We start from the raw sequence: 20,597 nt of genomic DNA, 5'->3' as shown, positions 1-20,597 counted from the left end.
AATGTTTGTGCCAAAATTTAGGCAATAAAAAGAACAAACCAAGCAGCTGCAGACAGGACCCATAGAGCACAACTACCCCTTTTTTGGAAGCAGTGCAGAATTATGTTGATTTGCACTGAAATTGGAGCTAGGAACAAAGCACCAGTAAGAAAGCAAGCATCTTGCCAGGGTTGTTCTGCAATAGACATGCCTTCTAAAATTCAGTTTGATGCATGCGAGCAAAAGCTGTCAGTAATGCCAAGGCTGACTGAAACCAAACATTAAAATCTTACAGTTTGCATGATGGATAAGCTAGTTACAAATGTCATCATGTAGTGCTAGCTTTAATTGCTCTCAGCTAAATATAACTTTCAGAATCTAATAGCTCCCTGCAGCTTTTCTGTCTTTCAAGAAGAGAAAAAATTTCCAGTTCGAAAAAGCAGATAGCCACACAGTCACATATCGCAACTAAGAAACAGGAAGCAAACCTTAACGATGATTAAGTTTTTAAGAGTTTCAAACATCTGTACAGAATGACTGGTTTCAACAGGCTGCCGTTCGCTTTGCTCTTCCAGCGCCCTGCTTCCATTTACGTACCGTACCTGCTCCTTTTTGGACTCTTCTGTTTCTTTGCTGTATTAGTAGACTGTGCCGAGTCTCGCTTGCCCAATATTTCCAGCCAAAATCTTGCCTTCACCAGCAAGCTTCCCTGGCACCCCCTCGCTTCTTCATGTACTGCCAAGGTGAGCACCCCAAGGGAGGAAGAGGAGGGTGAGTCTCCTGCACACGCACGCAGCCTGACCCTTACCTGTATTGCTGCTGTATTGGCATGACACACATAAGGGAGTCCAAAATCTGCTATAGCTGCAGATTGCACCACCCCGATACAGGCGTGGAACAAGTTCTCTTCTGCCTTCTTGCACTAAATAAGGATTTTGAAAAACATAACTGCGAAAGTTTTATGTAGCAGGCTTTACTTTCCCTCTCTGAGCTGATAAAGGCTTTCAGGCTGAAAATTTGGCTGACACCTAGAAATATGTTCTGCAGATTCAGCATTTTTGTTAACCTCCATTTTACAGGTCATTATGCAATTGAAGTTCCCCCCACTGTTCTTCAAATTCAAGAAGCAGGGAGCCACCGCTGCAGTGGCAATCTTTCCACTGACCGTACACCCCTCCCATCACCTGCTTGCACCCCCTTCCCTTCACCTTTTCTCTCTAGTTTTACCCAACCTCTGCTCTTTTTACTAAGCTGAAGTCTTCTTTAAAAAAAAAATAAATAAATAAAATTTGTTTTTAAGATCTCCGGTCGTCTTCATCCCTTGTCTGTGGTGAGTGGGGACAAAAATAGTATTGCTACGTATAGAAAGAAAAAAAAAAGTATTCATCAGATCACATGAATTACTGAGCGCAGCATTAGAGCTGAAAAGATGGGCTAGCTAAAACCCCAGCTTCGCCTGCGTTACCGAGCTGTGCACATGCTGTAGGAGCACCAGCTGGAGGGCTGCCAGGAAATACCTACGACACCAAACAAGTCCAAAGCTAGCATCCCACAAGTTTTCCTGCCTACCATTTCTGAGTGGAGGACCAGGCTGGATAAAACAGGCTAAAGGAACCACGCCTGTTTGGTGCTGATTGAGAGAAATTTGAAGGCAAGCCTCCTCCTGAAGAGGAGGCTCTGCACCAGAACATCCCTGCTCTGCTGCCAGCCAAGCTGACACAAAGCAGGAGAAGGGAAGAACAACTCCCTGCTGTCAAGGCAGGCGAGGACAGATTTCATTTCTCCATTTCTAAATTGCAGTCTAAATTGCAGTGTCACCACTCAATGCCATTGAAATTTTTCTTTCCGAAGTAACAGACTAAAATGTGGGTAAATAATGTCAAAAATAGGAACGAATGCTCTAGAGGCTTTGTGTAACAGATCTTCTGTCACTCTTACAGAAGGCATTTTTGTTTTAAAACCCTGCCAATCGCAACAGCCTATTCGGTACAGCTGTGGTGGACAAACACACTTTAAATGCTAACTGGTATGACCCAGAAGTTCTCAGCACACGAGGCTGGGGCACCAAGCAACATCCCACCCTCTCCCTGCATTTAAATCCATTGCATCAGGTGCAGCGAGAAGAGAAAAACCACACACTGCCTTTTAAGAAAGGTTGAGGGGCAAAAATGCACAAGGGAAAGAATTGGAAGCACGGGGGACATCAGCGAAAGCAAACACAGGATTAGTCTGGGAAAGGAAACATGCAACCGTGATAACCTGATGTGACTGTCCAGTAAATCTGGATCTGAAGATTAGCAGGAGAGAAAAGATGCTAGAAAAAGGTGATTTGTTTTCTTGCTACTGGTAATACTGGAGAGATTTTACTCTCCTCTCCAAAATTAGAATGCTTATGTAAGTACAACCCCTTTTTCTTTTCCTCTTAGCCTCACACGCACACAAAAATCCACAAAAAAAAAAGCGCACCTTCAGCCTCAGGTCAGGACAGTTGAAGCCTAAATATTTACAAAATTTCCATGAAAAAAAGTAATTAATTAAAAACCAATTATGTTAAAACAACAGGATCCATGAGAATAAATTTCTTCCATCCTCCAGAACCCATAATCTACTCAAAGAACATTTATTCAAAGACTTTTTCCTGGGGGAGGAGGCGACCAGAGAAGGATGTGTCCAACTACATCTCTACACATTCCAGAATTTATTTATTTACCAGATTCTTTTCTTTCCTCTGCATTTGGTGACCTGCAAGGTTGCCTCATTCAGCTGTAACAATAGCTGCTGAAAAATGCTGGCAACAGCTCCTACTATGCATGTGGCATTATGAGGAAAGAAATAAATATACATACACACACTCGCTTAAATGTGACTGATAGCATATAGAATATGCTTTCTCCCATAGATATATCTATATATAATCTGTCTATAGATAGATAATGCACTTCAGTGTGACTTTAGGTAGACAGATGGATATATATCTTATTCCATTTAAGTGAATGCTTCCACTGCCAGATCAAGTAATTCACACATGCAAGCCTTTCTCCCTCCTCCCTGCACTTTAGGTGTTCCCCTGCTGATTTGAAGCTGATTTTTCCTGGGTGTTCAAGGTTTCTTAAATTATACTTAGAGAACAGAACAGTGAAGAACAACAACAACAACAACAACACATGAGGATTATTTATGTAGCGAGACTTTAAACAATTGATCCAGCTATATCTCAAGGGATTTAGTAAAGACACAGAATAAATAACAAAGAGAGAGAAAGTTGGGTGAAACACCAGAGTATTCAGAGCTACTTATGGAAAAAGGACTTTCCTGCTGATGGACTCTGTTCATGAGACAAGGACACTGACCCTCTGGGACAGGTGACATACCCAAGAAGGGATTTAGAGATGAGAGTGAGAGTTGTTGCGTGGGTGCCCAGTCTTAACATCTAACTTTACTGCACCTGCAGAGAAAAATGAGGATGTGGCCATGAAGGATTCTTCTCTCTGATTGTTTCATAAAAGCCTAAGTCCTAATGTGGATGTGAGCAGGGGTCAGACAGATAAGTAGCCTGTCCAGTTAAACTTACACAACCACATGAAGCGTTTTGAAGTATCAGTGGATTCATTCAAAATGGTAAGTAAAATAAAAGGATAAAAATGAATAGAAAAAGCCTGTTCTACAAAACTGAGTAACTTGAAGTAGTTATTAAATATAAGGCTAAATATAACAGGGACAACAGAGGTTTGGTGGCTAAAGCACATATGTGCTTCATGTAAAGCCTATGCTATTCAGAGAAGTCAGAAGTAGATGTTGGGGTGGTGCATATCTACACAACTTAAAACTGCGATAGATTAAAATATACAGACACACACTATATATATAAATAAATAAATAAAAGACTGCAAAGTAAGAACAGAATCTATTTGGGTCCAAAAATGCACTTAAAGAAGGACTGCCCTGCTCAGAGTGCTGTGAGTCTGCAATACATTCACAAAATCCAGCCTCGGTACAGATTTGATTGGAATGAAAAAAATATTACAGGGAAGTGTGCATTACAAGAGATTAACTTCTCCAACAAGTGAATAATAAGCAAAAGGATTTAGCTGAAGTCGGGTGGGCTGAGGAATTCAGATTGTCTGAATCAGAAATGCTGAGCTGCTGCCTCATTTAAGGTGCAGAAATGGGTCTGGAAGCGACTCGCGGGGTGTAGCATACGGCAGACAACTCGTGAGATGAAAGAAGCCTAACTAGATAAAAAGCTTCTCCAACCCTCCTGAAAACGCAGGGAAGGAATTGATTAAAGAAGTTGCACCTCATATGCTAAAGGGCAGAAATAAAGTTAAAACATTCTAAAAAATGATTTAAAAAAAAATATTTAAAATTAAGTTCTTCAACAACACATTGAAACTAAGCAAAGAAGGAACCCGGCGGTGACTATCGCCTAGTACAGAAACAAAGACAGGATGCCTACTACGAAACCGGCCTGGAAATTATGACATGGGATCAGAACTAAAAGCTTTCTCCAGCACAAATTGAGGAAACCAGGCAACACTGTTGCAGGTCTCTGAAAGAAGAGGCAGAGGAAATTGTACACAGTTGCAAATAAAACTTTCACGCATCCTCAGGTGACCCGGCTACCTCACCCCTACCTTATGGACACATCTAAAAAGAAACAATCTATACTTTTTTAGCAGACCAGCAAAACCAAACAAACAAAAAAAGCAAACAACAACAGCTCTCCCCCCTCACACACACACACAGTAGGAGGTAAGTTATGATAGGAGAGCAAACAGGACACTTCAGAGTTAGGGAGGGGAGAAAAACAATCAGGCTGGCTACAATAAGTAACATGTAAGATTTCAGATCAAGTCAAAGACTCAAATGAAAAAAAAAAACAATGCTATAAAATGAACTTAAAACAATTAGAAGTGAGTGAAATATGTAGATTATCATTTGGACTTGACAACTGCATACAAAATACTAGCTGGAAATTATTATATTTAACAGCAGAATTGCAAAGTAACTAAGCAACTGGTCAGAGAAGGTAATTAGAAAATACCAGGCTGGACAGAGATCACCATAAGAGGTTGCCAAGAACTGCCTTGGGGCTGGTTTTATTCACTAGCCCTGCTACCAGTGGCAAAGGAATTGAAGCACCTGCTGAAATTTGCTGCTGACAAAAAGCACAGAGGCACCTCTGATGCACCAAGTGACCAAAACACTGGGTGAAGGAACCACACGAACAGAAGCAGTGAGATGAATTGCAGCTCTCAAGTCCCACAGGCAAGGCCAGCAACCCGAGGAGCAGGGCGAGCACAAGTTTTGCTGTGAGCAGCTGGGAGCAACCAAGGAAGGAAAGGTACCTGCATGTTTGAGATGACTGCAGATTCACTAAATTATTAATCTGATGAACGTTTGAAAACAAAGAGCTATCCTTTGACACGAAGTAAGGCATTTTCTACAGAGATAATATAGAGATGCATTTAAAAGAAAAAAAAACTTTGTGCAAGGCAGTGTTAGCACTTGATCTGGTCAGGAAGCCAAAAATAGCATGTAAGACATATGAGAGATAAATGTACTCTTCTGCAAGGGAGATGGACAACAAAGTATCCTCCTGAAGTGAATATCACAGTGTATGTAGTCAATCACTAGAGTCTCTGCATCTCTTCAAGTAGAGATGAAAGATGATGGGGAAATGGAGAGCATTCCTATGAGAGCAGAAAGAGGAGTTAACCAGTTTAGCTTAGCAAAACAAAGGTGCAGAGGGAATACAGGTGCCCTTATAAATGGTGAGAGAAAACACTAATTTTAGCTAGATGCACAGACTGGCTGTGAATACATTTATCCTAAATCCTGGAATAGCATTTTAGTCAAAGCAACAACGTTCTGAAATATTCTGTTAATGGGACAACCAGGTCAAAGCTCCAACTATTTTTAAGATGATGCTTTGTCAGTTTACAAAAGGGATTATACAGAAGTATAGACTGCAACAGAAATACCGAAGATGAGTATCCAGGGCTTCTCTTCCAGTCATACGAAGTGTAAGTACAGACACTTTGAGTAAGAATACCATTATATACCACTTAAAAATCTACTGCTGATTTAACCTGCTCTGCCAAGTGTCCTTGATGTAATATTTTTAGAATTTCCCTTCATAAAAATGAATTATTTCAGTTTTACTCATGCACCTGTACTCTTTTCTGTATGATTTTCTGTCACTATTTATCATGGGGTGTTTTTTTATTATGGAATATTAAATTCAAAGAGTGTCAGATCAAGGAAATAATACTTTTTAGGATCTACCTTTAGGCTACCGAGCATATGTAGCTTTTACTATATTAATTCCAAAAATGAGATTTGTTGATTTCTTCTTAATTTGATAAAATTTTCAAAGATTTTGCATGTTCCTATCTTCCTGAAGATGCCTACTGCAGAGGCACCTTCAGAGGCACCTACTACTCTGGAACCCTGATACATAAAAACAAGCATTTGGGAATCTCAGTGCAGGGATCAGAACAGCTTTCTTCAACTCCCCGAAACAAAGCAACAAGAGTTATTACAATGAAAATTTTAACTTCATTATGTTGTACATAAACCTTTTCATTTAATTGAATTCTTTAAATTTACACTAAATTAAATGAATACATAGTTCTTTCTTCCTTACTGTACAAGCAATTTGGCTCACATTACAAACAGTGCAAGGCAAAACAGCACATATAAGTTTTACTTTTGGGAAATTGCCCAAATCCTTTCATCCCATTCTTAACAAATAGTCCAACATACTTCTCACCATACAGACATGCCAATTCTTCATCATATTTCCTTATAATTAGTCCATGCTATCGGAACTATGACAAGAGAAATCTGGCAGACAATTATTTTATTTTTTTTAAAAAGGAAGTCTCTCCTATGTTTCAGCTTGTAAACCTTAACAATGCAACCTGTAAACCCAGACAGCTCTAAAATACATTTTCCACGTTTCCCCTAAGACTATTTTAAAATAATCAGAAATTTAATATACACCTTTATCTGTACAGATCCAACAAAGAGTAAACCATTAACTCAGTCAGCACTGACATAGTCACAGTGCTAGGTCACTAACACTGACACAGTGTTAGGTCAGAGGTTGGACTCGATGATCTTGAGGTCTCTTCCAAAATCTGTGATTCTGTGATAAGACTCGGTAGAGCTTCTTTTCCATCAGCTGTTTTTTTTTTTTTTATTATTTTTTTTTATTTTATTATTATTAATCAAGTCTACCCAGATTATGACTTCTGATTATTTTCAAGACCCAGAAAGAAACACAGGAAAGTTAAAAAAATATAAATAAATAAATAAATAAATAAAAAGCAGTTTGGTTAACCAGAATAAGAGGTGAGAATTAAAGATATGTATATTCACAAATAAAAGTCTTTTTTCCCCCACCTATCATCCCTATACCCCTTACCACACACCTCCCTTTTTCTCAGCTGTAATCATACCAGGCCAGGCAACAAAGATCAATTTGATAGATACAACAGCAAGCAACAACTGATACACAGCCTACACCTCCTTCTCTCTCCTGAAGTAACCCATCACACAGTTGATCAAGTGGCAATGCACTTGGTTTCATTGCTCAACAGTCCTTCAGAATGAAATTCCCTTATGAATTCAAGTTCTGCAAGATGTGAGTGCTGAGAGACAGGACACACTGAAAAAGGCACTGCACCTTCCTATTATTTGAGCAACAACACTTTAGTTTCAGAACATAAAATTCACTTAACTGCAAGCAAAGATAATTCTTCGGTGGGACTCTGCACACTAAAATACTGTTTGACAGTTTTGTTTGAGAACATCAGAAGTAAACAATTCTCATTCTACCCCAAACATGGGATGTTTTTATGTTAACCATGCACTCTAGCCATATTAAAGCAAATAATGCAAGCTCGCTGGGCAACGAACATTTGGTACTTCATTATGAACTGTCATTGTGTCAGGAATACCAAGGCTGAAATGGCATCCACAGTTAGGAAGATGTGGATGTTTCCAGGTACTGAGCCATGCCACGAAAGCAAGGATCTCCCCATGCCTCTTCAGTAGGAAGGGGGCACCATCACAGACAAGATCCGCAAGTATTTCCCAAAGCAAGAGCATCCAGTCGCTTAATGACACTCCGATACAGCCACTGAATTACTGTGGAATCAAGGAAGCCCCTTGCTTTAAAGCAGGAAGGATGAAGAAACAGCTAGGAATAAATGGGAAGATGCATCTTCCCTGTTCAGCTTATCACAAGCATCAACTAGGACTAAAAACAGATTGTTAAAGCTCACCTGATAAAAACAATGACCTTGTGTGCATTCAAAAATACTCACTGGTGTCCCGTTACTTGAAATTTGATCTTTTAAAATGTAATATTATCACCCATAAGGAATCTTCAGTACACCAGCAATTCCACAAATATGACATGCCAGAAGAAAGTGACCTTGAATACTTAAGTGTCCCTACAATAAAAGAGGGGAAGAAAATTTACTAGTCACTCTTGTCAAATAGTCCACGTTGTGAAAGCCTAGCAATATGTTTTTTTTAAAAGTCTCATTTGCCTGAGTGACATCCTGGAGACGGCTCTGCTGTTAATTTGCAAGTAGAAACGTTGATCCTGCTAAACTTCAAAGGATATGATACTGTGTAGTATAATGCAGGGAAAAATAAGAAGTTTGTGTGTGGAAAGAAGCCTGTGATTCAGCTATTCTGTGGAAAATTCTAATATCTCTGAATCTGACACGAAGTTCCATATTTATTCAGTGAATTGAGTGAAAAAAAAGCACATCATTTTAGCAGCGTATGTTTATTCTTATTCTAAGAAATAGGATGTTAAAAGCTTGCTTCAACTGTATGTACTGGACATCAGCTAAAAGGCAAGAACTTTATTTATAACAGTTTCTTACTTCATTAAGTTCCCCTTTCTCAGCAATTTGCAACACTCTAAGCACCAGGAGATATTCAGTAAGTGAGCTTCAGTTTTATAAGGTTCATAATGTTAGTATAATATTGAGTGCTGCTGGTTTTATTGCCTTGCAGACAAGGTACATAGATTTGAAGAACAGTAAGAAATCTGAAAATGAATTGAGAGATATCATGATCACCACAGGAAAAAATGAATGTTGGGTTTTGTACTGGTTTTGGCTTAGCTTACTTTTTGGCTTACTGGTTTTGGTGGTGCTTACCTGGGGGTGAGTTACGGGGGTTAACTCACAACAGTCAGCATAAATTATCAGTACCGTTCAGTTAAGGAAGACAAGAAGCAATTGTAATACTTTGTCCCAATTTTTCACTCAACATGCAAATTTTGCATTTCATTTCCCTTTAGAGCCCTCAACCTGGAAGCTTAACAATAGCACTGCAAAACAGCCCCCCCATGCAGCCCAAGAATCTAAATCCATCTGCCCTCAAAGTATTTGTTGATGCTTCTAAGGGTACACCTATTGAATTCACTTCCCAAAAGCCACTAACTTTCTTGCCAGGACATAACAAAACTGCGTAGACCTTATACCAAAATTCTCTTCCTTCTACTGTTCTGCCTTAGTCAAAAAAAAAAATAAAAAATTCACAGGAAGTATCAACTCTTCTTCCCCAACATGGCTGTTGGTAGAGTGACAAAAGTAGATTTAACCTAGATTCTGCCGTCTTCGTATGCAAATTCCTTGTTATCTGGCCATAGTATCAGCAAACCCCATTAGTTCCAGTTCTATTTCTAGAAGTCATCCCCTGTCAGATACACCAGCAATCCTCCAGAAACATATTCCAACATTTGCCTCCCTGCTGTATAAAAGATTACATGTAACCCAGCCACAAAGATGTGCAGTGATCCGATCCACTCTTGACCCATGAAAGACTGGAAAAGAATGCTAGGACTGCAAGTGACTTTTCCCCCCAAATCTAAATCTAACAGAGTTTGCAGTGCAGAGTTGCCCTAAGCTAAACCCCAAAACACACTAGTAGTTACCACAGAATGGCTGAGGTGGGAAGGGGCCTCTGGCTGTCCAACCGACCTGCTCAAGCAGGGCCACCTACAGCTGGTCACCCAGAACCATGTCCAGAGAGCTCTTAAACATGTCCGAGAATGAAGTGTCCACAATCTCTCTGGGCAACCTGTGTTCACTAACCTACACAGTGGGGGAAAAAAAAAATAAAAAAATTCCACATGTTCAGATGGAACCTCCTATGCTCCTTCGCTTTGTGCCCATTGTGACTTGTTAAGATGTAGGACAGGACAAAACCATTACCAGAATACTATCTTTTAAGGAAACTAAAGATAACTGCTCTGAGTGATTCCACAAACCCTGTTTGACAGTAACAGCAAGTACGATGCTGTTCGGAGAAGCTTCATCACAGCACCAGGGTAGGCTGCACAGGCTTGTTGATCACTCTTACTCACCAGCAAAAAAGTTAAGGAGAAATCTTATCTTTAGGTATAGTCTCAGTAATGCCCCCTAGTTGTTAATCTTTGTTTCTTCATTTCATCATCGCTTATTTAGAAAGCAAAGAGTTGCAATCTTTTAGCAATAACACCAGGTCCAAATAGGCTGATATATGCTAAGGCCAGCACAAAGTTCTTGGAACATCTGCTACCCAAATGGTTGCAGGATTCCCAAAATCAGAGGGGTCATATACGACTCAGCTGCAGACACAGATACATCCCATGAGGGGAAGAGAGGAAAAAAAAAAAGTAGAGTTACTAAACCGTAGAAAGGTATCTGTCAGCAAGTATCAGCCTGCCTGCGGCTGGCAAGCGGCACAGTATCAGGGAGGGAACCTGAGAAAGGCACCACACTCCTACCACAGTCATCTCTACAAAATAGCAAAGACTCCCCGTTGCCCACATCCTTTGGAGTTAACATCATCAGCTCCTCAGTATGCAGATGGTAATCACCAGTGTTTCGGGGATCCCCATTGACACTGATAATTTACGCTTCCTTAGCTAAAGTGATCAAGCGGTACCACAGAAAACAGACACTTCCTTTCTTACTTTTATTTGTTAAATTAAAGATATGAAAAGGTCAGCGACTGATTCTCATTCATAATGAAACTTCCGTCCTGCCCCGCCACTACAAGCTGCACTTCAATTCACAGTTCGTGCTGTCACGGTTGCACCTACGGGATCTCAGCACTCGGGTTTGTCACAAGCAAGGGATCTGGAAACAAACGAGGGAGCTGTTCGCTCTGTCAGAATACAGTAATTTATAGGACTATTAAACAAGCTCCTTTGCTAGTACTGTGGTTGCAGCCAGTGCGGTTCCAGATGCCAATATGAGCACGACGTGCTCTGCATGATGTTCAGGGGAGACGCTGCTATTATGCTTCACAGCCTGAGGCAGCAGCGAAAACCTTTTGACAACAAAACTTATCAAAACTGGTTTCAACACCATCTCTTGCCATTACAGACAGGACAGCAAAAGCTCCACTATAAAAACAATTGTACATTTCACTCAGGGTGTTAAAACTATGAAGAAACTCCCTCCACCACTTCTCAAGGCTATTTTTCTAGACACACTGACAAAAAAATAAAATAACTTGGAGGAGAGGAAGACATTTCAACAAATTTTTTTAATACGAGCGACTGGTTGCAGAGAGGGAAGAAAGCAGCGCCAGCGACCAGGATTCCGCTCTGCTCGTTTTAAAACTTGAAGGGCAGGGTTTAACCTTCAGTAACACGCAGAATTAAGAATGACACAGATGGGCTTGTGCGCTGAGCAGGATAAAGTCTCCCACACACGCAGGCCTGTTGGTGACTGACAGGCCATTCAGAATTTGTCTCTTCTGTGGTTTCAGCTACTGTCCAAGCAGAAGGAAGAAAACGCTTAAGGCAATTGAGTATGCCCACACAGTTGTTCTTTACTGGAACTGCTAAGACCTCGTGTTTCATTCAGTTTCACCAGCAACTATATGGAAAGTGGAACAGACAAATAACAGAACAATAACGCATACACACTGAGACTAGGAAAAACCTACAGAATTATGGGGGAAAAGGGAACAAAAGAGAATGGCAGAGAAAGGTGACCTCAAAGTGATTTAAGCCATGGCCACAACAGATAAGATGACAGCAAAAGTAGAGTCATGGCATTATTATCACAAGTAGCAATAACAGAAATGGCAGAAATTAAGATAAGGGAAGAGTAAGACTACCTTCAGCCAGGGAAATGTTTCAAACTTCCAGTCTAAAAACATTCACATGAGGATACACCGCACAGCCAGAAAGCCCCATGTGTCAAATTTTTCTAACAACAAGAAGTCATTACTGAAACCCAACATCGAAGTACAGTGCATATCATTAACGTAAAAAAAAAAAAAAAAAAAAGAAGAGAAAATACACACTGGTGCAAACAAGGATTAGTTTCTCAACTTCAGTATTTTGGATTGTTATCATCTTCTTTCTAAGAGCAGCAGTTAAATACAAGTGACAATTATGTCACAAGTGACAAGACAATTATGGCACTGTACACCTTAAAAAAAAATCACAGCAAAAATATGTTACGTTATGGTTTAACCAACACACAGGCAGAACCTGAAGCTATCACTAAGAACTTGGCATTATGGGGAGGTAAATCAAAAATAAAAGATTTCAATTCTCAACTGATGCATTACATTAGCGGGCAGAAGAAAGGTAGATTTGTTTGCACACCTATATTAACAGAAGTGCTAAAGAAAACAGTTGGAAAAATTAATTGTTGACATGGCAGCAGCTGTATTTGCCAACCTAATATGATCCAACCAATAAACCCCCCACTACTGAGAGAGGGAACCTTCATGCCAGGTACTTGTACCTTAACAACAGGACTTGAAAGTGAGAAACCTAGAAACACGAATAGAGACACGCCTCCTGGTCAGACAGGGAATGCAGTTTGGCTAACTTGCTGTATAATGACTACAAAGGAAGAATTTTTCAAAATCAGTTTAAACTGTCACAAAGCTGAAAAGAAAAGCACAGAGGCATGTGGAGAATCATATATGCTGCCCTCCTTCTGTGACTCACCCGATGCTATTATGCAGCCGCTGTTATCAGGCTTTCTTACAGCCGCCTGTACAGTTCTTAAGAATGGAGATCCCTCCGAGTGCTAGGAACTCCTAGCAATCCTGAATGCACTGTTTCAGCTCAAAGCTCAAAGGTCAGTGAAAGTCAGTTCTCACTCCTATATACAGTACTCACTCTTATTATATCTTGTACTCTCACTCTCTTCCACTGCACATACCAAGGATTCCTATCAAGTCATGCTTAACAGTTATTTGTTTTCCTCAGAAAAAAAGACTCAAGAACCACATGTTCAGCCTTCAGCCAAAGATGGAGAATTGTTAGCAAACATGCACTGCACACATTGCTCAGCACCTTCCACAACCAAAGTGGCTCAGCTTCAGTTCTTCCTACTTTTGTGGTTAGTGGCACGGAACACCCAGGCACTGAAATAGAATTAAGTGCTGTTGTGCTTACTGCTATATATTAACACGTGACTCCTACCCTAAGGAGCTTGCACTGAGTCAGTGGTGTTCTGGCATACCAGGCAGGCAGGACGGTAAATGCTGAGCTGCACTGGGCTAATCAAATGCTTTTCTCAATCTCAGCTAGCGTTTTCTTAAAGTACGCAATGCTTTTACTTAACAATGCATTTACCAGAATTGTCACTGAATTTGTGCTAAACCCAAAAACAAAACAAACAAACAAAAAAAACACCCCCCCCCAAAAAAAAAAACACAAAACAAACAAAAAAAACAGCCCAGCACTTGGATCACGTAACGAGCACCTCAGTTTGGACACGCAAAATAGAAAAATAATTTGTTCAAGTTCTCTTCCTTCACAGAGGCTGTCCTCAACTTTTTGTTTGTTTGTTTCAAGCAACATGAAACAATATGCCATGAGTTTCATGTTGACAGAATCCTGAACTAACAATAAAATACTGTGTTAATTCATGTCATAACTTCATATATAATAGAATCTGGTATTCTTGAACATATGATGTGTGCAACATGGAAGTCACAAGCAGCCTCAGGAACTTTGCAGGAGGAGCAAGCTAAAACAGACTGAGAGGAGAATGATATCCTGCTTCCCAAGAGCATACCCACAGCAGTATGTTTCTCAACTATTATGTTTCCTATTTTACTTACATTGTCATATTACCATCAACACCCACGTCTCTTAACCTCGATGGCAGGCAGCAAAAATTATTCTAAGGTAATTAAAATACATTTCCTCAGTGTTAATTTCTAAGTTAGCAGAATAAAGACAAGCACCCACAAGAGGACATAATGTTACATACACAAAGCCTCCTCATCCTTCAGATAAATGAGAAACTAAAGCAATAGAACATTTGTTTCCAGGCATATTATTCATGGATTTACATACCAGTACCACAAGTGACAGCTGCATGCGACTAAAAATGATGCATGTCCCCAAAGTATATTGCTTCAACATAACCGCAGAGGCAGAAGACAGACACCAAAATTGAGAATCTCAAAGACCTCAGCAGCAAGTCAAAATTAAGCCTGAAGTGTATCAGCTACAAAATGAGAAAAGCCTTCCTGTTGAAAGCGTAGCTCATACGTGAATTGCTTAGAGCACTGTTTGTAGCAACTGAAAACTCATTCTTACAATTAGAAACCATATGATCCAAGACTGCCACAACGTCACAATTCACCCTAATTTCTACACAGCATGAAATAAAACCAACAGAATGTGACTAATGAAGGAAATATTAGATACACGCCTATTAGACATACACGCATTGGTTTATAATAGAAGCTATTTTAACTAGACCCAACTCTGTAGGATGACATACACACAGCTACCAGAAAAAGGAGGTTTTGTATATAATACTGCATACTTACTTTTGCGAAAGTAAATGAGCGAGCCACACACACAGCGTTGCAATGAGGCAACTCTATCAGAGCCTCAGCATCATTTCCTGTCCTTAGCGAACGTGCTGGTAATTTCAGCCCGACCACAACTGCTCAGCACCACCCCCAGAACACACACATGCATGCTCGTACACAGATAGCATCTCCAATCCCTAAAGTTCCCCTCCCACCCTTCCTGCATTCAAACCCAGACGCCGTACGGGACGATAGAGGGGGACAGGAGCGGGCCCAACGCCGTGTGCGTGGCGGGGAACGGCACCAAAACGGGCAACTGCGAAGCCAACGCACTGGAAGCACAGTGGTAACATTGAGCCTAACCCATTGGAGTGCAGACTCGAGAGCATTACTTAAGATTTAAAAACAGACGTATTTTCAATGAAAAGGCTGGAAAATAAGATAGATGACGCTGTGTATACCCAAACAGGACTTACGGGCTGATGAAACGAAGCAGAGCGAAGCGTTCCCAACTCGGTGGTTAAAGTCAAGGGATGGAGCAACAGCCCGTGTCCCTTCCCTGGAGAGCAGAGAAGCAAAAAAGCGCCGTGACAGTCATCGGAGGCCTAGAAAAAAGTGCAAAGCAGACAAATTACACTACAAGGAAGAAGTAAATTTACCAAATGCCCTTTTCTCCAGCCACCCCACACGTCCCCCCGGCAGAACCAAGCATCAGTGAGCTGTGCTGAGCAGCTGGGAGCAACGGAGCAGCTCAGCGCTCAGATTGCTGGTAATCTGCCCCCAGATCACTCGTAATTTGTCCCCAAATTGCTCGCAATTTGTCGGAAGCCATGCTGGAGGGGCTTAACCCACTGCCCTGCGCCACCAGAACAACGGGGGCATCCCCCTTACCCGCTGCTACAAGCCCCGTCCCGGAGCTCAGCACGCCTGGAGGCGTCCCCCCGGCTGGGTGCGGGATTTATTCAGTTTTATTTTAATGTAGCAACAACGGCGGTACCTGCAGGGGAGCGGAGGGGAAGGGAGGGGAGGGCGGGGGCGCGGGGCGGCCGCTCGGCTCCGCTCGGCTCCCTTCGGCTCCGCTCGGCTCCGGCCGGACGGACACGAGTGGGGAGGGGGGGGGGAGAGGGGAGGAGGGAGGCGGGACCGCCGCGCTTGATTGGCAGCCGCGCTGGCCAAAGGGAAGCTCGCGTTCGCTTCCCCGCCGATCGCGGGGGGAGGCGGGGTGTTTCCGTGACGTCACGGGCGGGGCCTCACCGGCAGGTGGGGCGGGAGGCGGGGGCCGGCGCTGAGGGGAGGTGCGCGGGGGCTTCGTCCCTCAGACACCGACAGACCCCGTTGGTACCCCGAAATGTGACATCCCGAAATCAAATCCCCAAATCACATCCTAAATCCTCACATATCAAAATCCCACACACCAAAATCTCACACCCCAAAATCTCACACCCTAAAACCTCACACCCTAAAACCTCACATCCTGAAACCCCACATCCTAAAATTCGCCTGTTCCTCGGAGCCTTGTATAAGAAGCAGCAGCTGGAGGGACTAATGAGACCCGAGCTGTTCGAAGTGCTCTGGGCCGTTTCCATGATCCCCGTGGTGTGTGCGTGAAGTCTTTCCGAAATGGTTGCTGCTTGTGAGGATGTAGGGAGGATGTGGCCTGGCGCAGAGCTTGTGTGGTTTTCGTGTGCAAAGTGTGGTTTAATCCTCGATCAGGAGAGGAAGGGGAAGGAAGGGCCCCCTGCTTTCCCAGCTCAGCATCATGGGCCCCAAGCTAACCAAATGCTTCTTGATCCCAGCCTGCACTCGGTGCTTCTCATTACTTCAGTGGTCACAGCAAAGAGAAACATAGATCATAGAACCATTAAGGTTGGAAAAGACCTTTAAAGATCATCTGGTCCAACGATCACCCTACCACCAACGTCACCCACTAAACCATGTCCCTAAGCGTCACATCCAACCTTTCCTTGAACACCCCCAGGGACGGTGACACCACCACTGCCCTGGGCAACCTTCTGGAAAACCTCCTCTTCCTTTACACTGCCTCGGAACAGGGTGGGAGTGCTTGGGAAAGCCACTCCAAGTGACATCCCAAAAGGCAGGGAGAGCGTTCATGGATGGGAGCTCGCGGTAGCATAGCCCATCTTCAGGGTGGTACCTTGCACTGTGAATGAAACCACATTTGCTGAAAGGCTATGAGATGCCACAAAGTACCACGTTTATAAGAACAGGGTTTGGCAGAGGATTCCCAAGCCATAGGCACTAAAGCATCCCATACCATTTAATACCTTTAAATGTTGTTTGTTATACGTAATGAACTTATTTTTGCCTTAGTTCATATGGATCATAAAATGTACTTGAAAATAATATTGACAGAGCCTTTGGAATACTGCTTTTTCAGCATTACTTATGCCCATTTTTATATGAGGAGCAATTTTTAGTGAGTGTCAATGAGCAAAGTCAATGAAAAGCAACAAAGCAGTTTTACTTTTGGTAATCTTATTTAATGTAGCTTTGTGTTACTGCAGTGTGGGAATTCAGGTTTTGCTGGAGGGTGTTTATCAGTTTGCAAACAACTATAATCTAAAAATAGCATACACCATTTTGTTACATTTCAAGTTTTATAAAAATTGCTTTTATAAATACAAGTTTTAGGAAAAAAAAAAAAAAACAACAAACTAGCACTGTACTTTTAAAGAACATTATTATTGAACTAATGGTACTAAGTAGCCTGCAACAAATCTTTTAAGAAAAATGTAGGCAAATGGAATATGTTGGTGAGGCACCTTTCTGGCAATCACATGATGCACTAACGTACTGGTAGGTAGCACTATGCATGTGGGGTCTGTTCGAGCTCCCACTGAAGCCAAACTCAGACCACTTCTTGATTTAGAGAGGAACTGGGTGGCTCTTTGATGATGAATAGCCTCTAGACCTTGCAAGGAGAAGGAAATGAAAAAAGCAAAATTCAAATCCTCTTCCAGTTTAAAATCTCCATCTTGAGTACTGCTGTATAGACAGCAAGCTACTTGGGGTTCCTGAGACGTTAAGGACATTCACTGTTCCTATGTTCATCACAGCAAAAAACATGGACCAAACATGTTTGGGATATATTAACTACAGCTACTTCAGGAGGGAGTTTGATCCTTCTGTGGATTTCTTTCCTTTCCTTTTGTTCAGCCCTCCTGTTCAGAAAAAATAAATAAATAAATAAATAAATAAATAAATAAACAAATAAATAAAACCAGTATTGGAGTGGTGTTTTTCCTGGGCTAAAAATAAGTTTAAAAATGAATTAATAGGAAGCCCTTTGGGAGTAAGACCATTCTTCCTATTAGAAAATCAAAGCACAGAGAAATAATGTCAGCCTTAACTGAGATGGCAAAATAAAAGGTGGTTGCATACATCAGGGGAAATGTATAGGCAGAAAGCCTCTGTCTGAATATAGATTGGTGTTTTTCTTTTTTAATAGATCCATCAACACAAAGCCATCTGGTTTGTATTAGTAAAAAGAAGGTGGTTAGGGTGTTCCCCAGCCCTGTGCACTTAACCTTCGATTTATCCTTGCTCTTTGGTTTTTCAGTTCTGCGTGATGGAGCCTCATGACACTGTAATCTTTCCAGAGCTATTAAGAAGAGGAACTCCAATCTCCATGATCCAACAGGTATTTGCTTTTTAATTCAGTTTCCCTTTGATCTAATATAATGCATAATTAAATTGCATGGTCTGAATTAAAACTCCACCATTAGGTGCATCCTTTTAGCTTGTTCTTTCCTGTGGTTTTGTAAAGACAGTACACAATAATATTTGCAGTGAGCACAATGAAAAGGATTCTGTTGAACTCAATATCATGCAATGATTTTTCATGCTCAAGCAATCTTAGTCTCATGCTGGTGAACGAGCTCCTATAGCATGGGTATGCAGCAGACAGAGAAAGGCTTGTTGTGAGATACAAGTTATGTCCTGTGCTCTGAGATGAATAACTAAGACAAATCTTTTGAAGAGCTTCTACATTTTCAGCAGAAGAATATGGTTATCAGAATCCTTGTGGCTGAGGTGGTGTGAGCAGCAGTAGAACTGTGTACATAGTTATTGGGTTAACCCATCTTTCTGTTCTCATGACTAAGCACATACGTCTTCAGTCCTGGGCAGAAGTTACCCATCTTGAAATTCAGCAACATAATTCCTTGTCCACCAAAAGAAATCTGTCCTTGGTAGCTTTTTTTTTTTTTTTATGTCATTTCTGTCCTTGTGCCAGTACCTTTTATTTTTTTCTCAGCGACCACTCAGGAGCCTTCTATCCCATTGACAATTCTTTGGCAAATACCACCAGCATCCTGTTGCATATACAGGCTAGTATTATGCAAGCTACTGGCATTAGCTTTCGTGTGTCTTGCTGGTATTTCTAAACACTTACCTATCATCTCCCTAATCTGCCCAGCCCTCTTTTCTCATGACTGTAGTGTCTGGGCCTTCTTTCCTGGCTCTTCTCGCTTCCCAACTAGACCGAGCCTCGTTAAACTCCCTTTGGAGCCCTTCCAAATACCTTTGAGGGACAAAGTTTACCTCTCAAGTGCCTGATGCTGCAATGCCTTTGTGCAAGCATATCACCTGTGTTGCAAAATTCATGAGATGTTGCAAATACTTTTCAGAGTCTTGATTCTGACTTTCATTTTTCTGGTGGTCAGAGCTCCACAGCAGTGGGGGAAAGCAGACCTGCTGTTGCACTAACTCTTCTCCTTACAAGGGGCTTAACTGGCTCATGTTAACTTATTCAGATAAGGGCAGAGAGAGCAGGAAGATTACAGTCTTTCTATGTTGGCAAAGCAGATGTGTGGCCAGAAGTTACTCAAAATAGAAAGGAGAAAAACTGAAAAGGAATGAATGTTCACCAGCCTGGCACTCAGCAAATTGTACCTGTGGACTGTACCATAGTGAAGAAAATAAAATTCAGGCTCTGGACAACCCTGTCTTTATGTGTGTGTATGTATGTGTGTGTGTGTGGGGGGGGGGTGTTATGCAAAAGTTGCCACAATAGGACCCATGAATTTGGAAACAGCTGAATTCCAAACAGTAACATTCATCACTAATACTAAAAATAATTTTCTTGTTGTTGATTTGACTTTTATTTCTCTGTTCTATTTAGCTTCATGGAAAATGGGAGGACCCAACATTACTGGGACTAGCTCCCAAGATTACTGCAGTTGAGGACCAGCTTGTGAATGTCAACTGGTTACAGTGTGGTGAATAAGCAGGTCTAACATCCAAGCCACTGGAGAAACAGCAAGCTGAGATACCTTCTAAGCTTCTACTACACACAAGGACATGCTTTGAGCAGGAACTTTAATACTGACTTGGAAATGAGAGGAATTCCAAGGTTTTCAAGCCAAAGTGATTCTGCAGTTTTTAAAACAAGAGCATTTTCCTTTAAGAATAAAAGCTAAACAAACTTGCAATTTAAAATTCTGGATTTGTCAGTCTTGTACTGGTTTCATACACACCAGACGCTGTTTTATAACATTTATCCTCCTCCCCCTCATTGGTGACTATTACTCATTCTTCCAAGTATTCTTGGATTTTAGTATTTATCTAAAATGCAGTCAGATGGAAAAAAGTAGTCATATTTTTTTCCACATTATTTAAGACAGAAAATACCAGAGTACATTAAAGTTTACCGTATTCAGTAAGTATATTTACAGAGACATGATACCGGTCTCCGCAGAATTTGGCATCCAGATGCAGTTCAGTTGGCAAAGAAGATAATACAGCTATTAAGAAAGTGTAATTCACTGCACTGT

General features: G+C 41.4%; 1 protein-coding gene and 1 long non-coding RNA gene across 12 annotated transcripts in view; one reads left to right on the top strand and one right to left on the bottom strand.

Moving 5' to 3' along the window:
• Positions 1-15,407, bottom strand: part of OSBPL3 (oxysterol binding protein like 3) — a 90,470-nt gene extending 75,063 nt beyond the window's left edge. For 4 of the 9 annotated variants that reach the window (XM_027450953.3, XM_027450959.3, XM_027450958.3 and 1 more), the window contains exon 1: positions 15,279-15,406. The gene's annotated coding sequence lies outside the window, so the exon portion shown is untranslated. Of the gene's footprint in view, positions 1-8,315; positions 8,445-12,973; positions 13,089-14,817; positions 14,946-15,278 lie in introns of those variants that run through there. The other 5 variants (XM_027450955.3, XM_072033530.1, XM_072033531.1 and 2 more) reach the window with 3 other exon arrangements.
• LOC110353550 (uncharacterized) lies at positions 15,403-20,249 on the top strand. 3 transcript variants are annotated; one of them, XR_005263325.2, is made up of 3 exons: positions 15,403-15,571; positions 18,383-18,463; positions 19,946-20,249. It is a non-coding gene; the product is annotated as an uncharacterized lncRNA (long non-coding RNA). The 3 variants fall into 3 exon arrangements; XR_005263324.2 differs by having other exon boundaries at positions 15,403-15,751; XR_011806964.1 differs by lacking the exon at positions 15,403-15,571 and adding an exon at positions 16,016-16,398.
• Positions 20,250-20,597: the final 348 nt, after the last annotated feature.

Source organism: Anas platyrhynchos, chromosome 2, assembly GCF_047663525.1.
Source record: "Anas platyrhynchos isolate ZD024472 breed Pekin duck chromosome 2, IASCAAS_PekinDuck_T2T, whole genome shotgun sequence".
Lineage (NCBI taxonomy): Eukaryota > Metazoa > Chordata > Aves > Anseriformes > Anatidae > Anas > Anas platyrhynchos.
The sequence above is the reverse complement of the archived record's forward strand: the minus strand, read 5'-3'. Positions and strand labels throughout refer to the sequence as shown.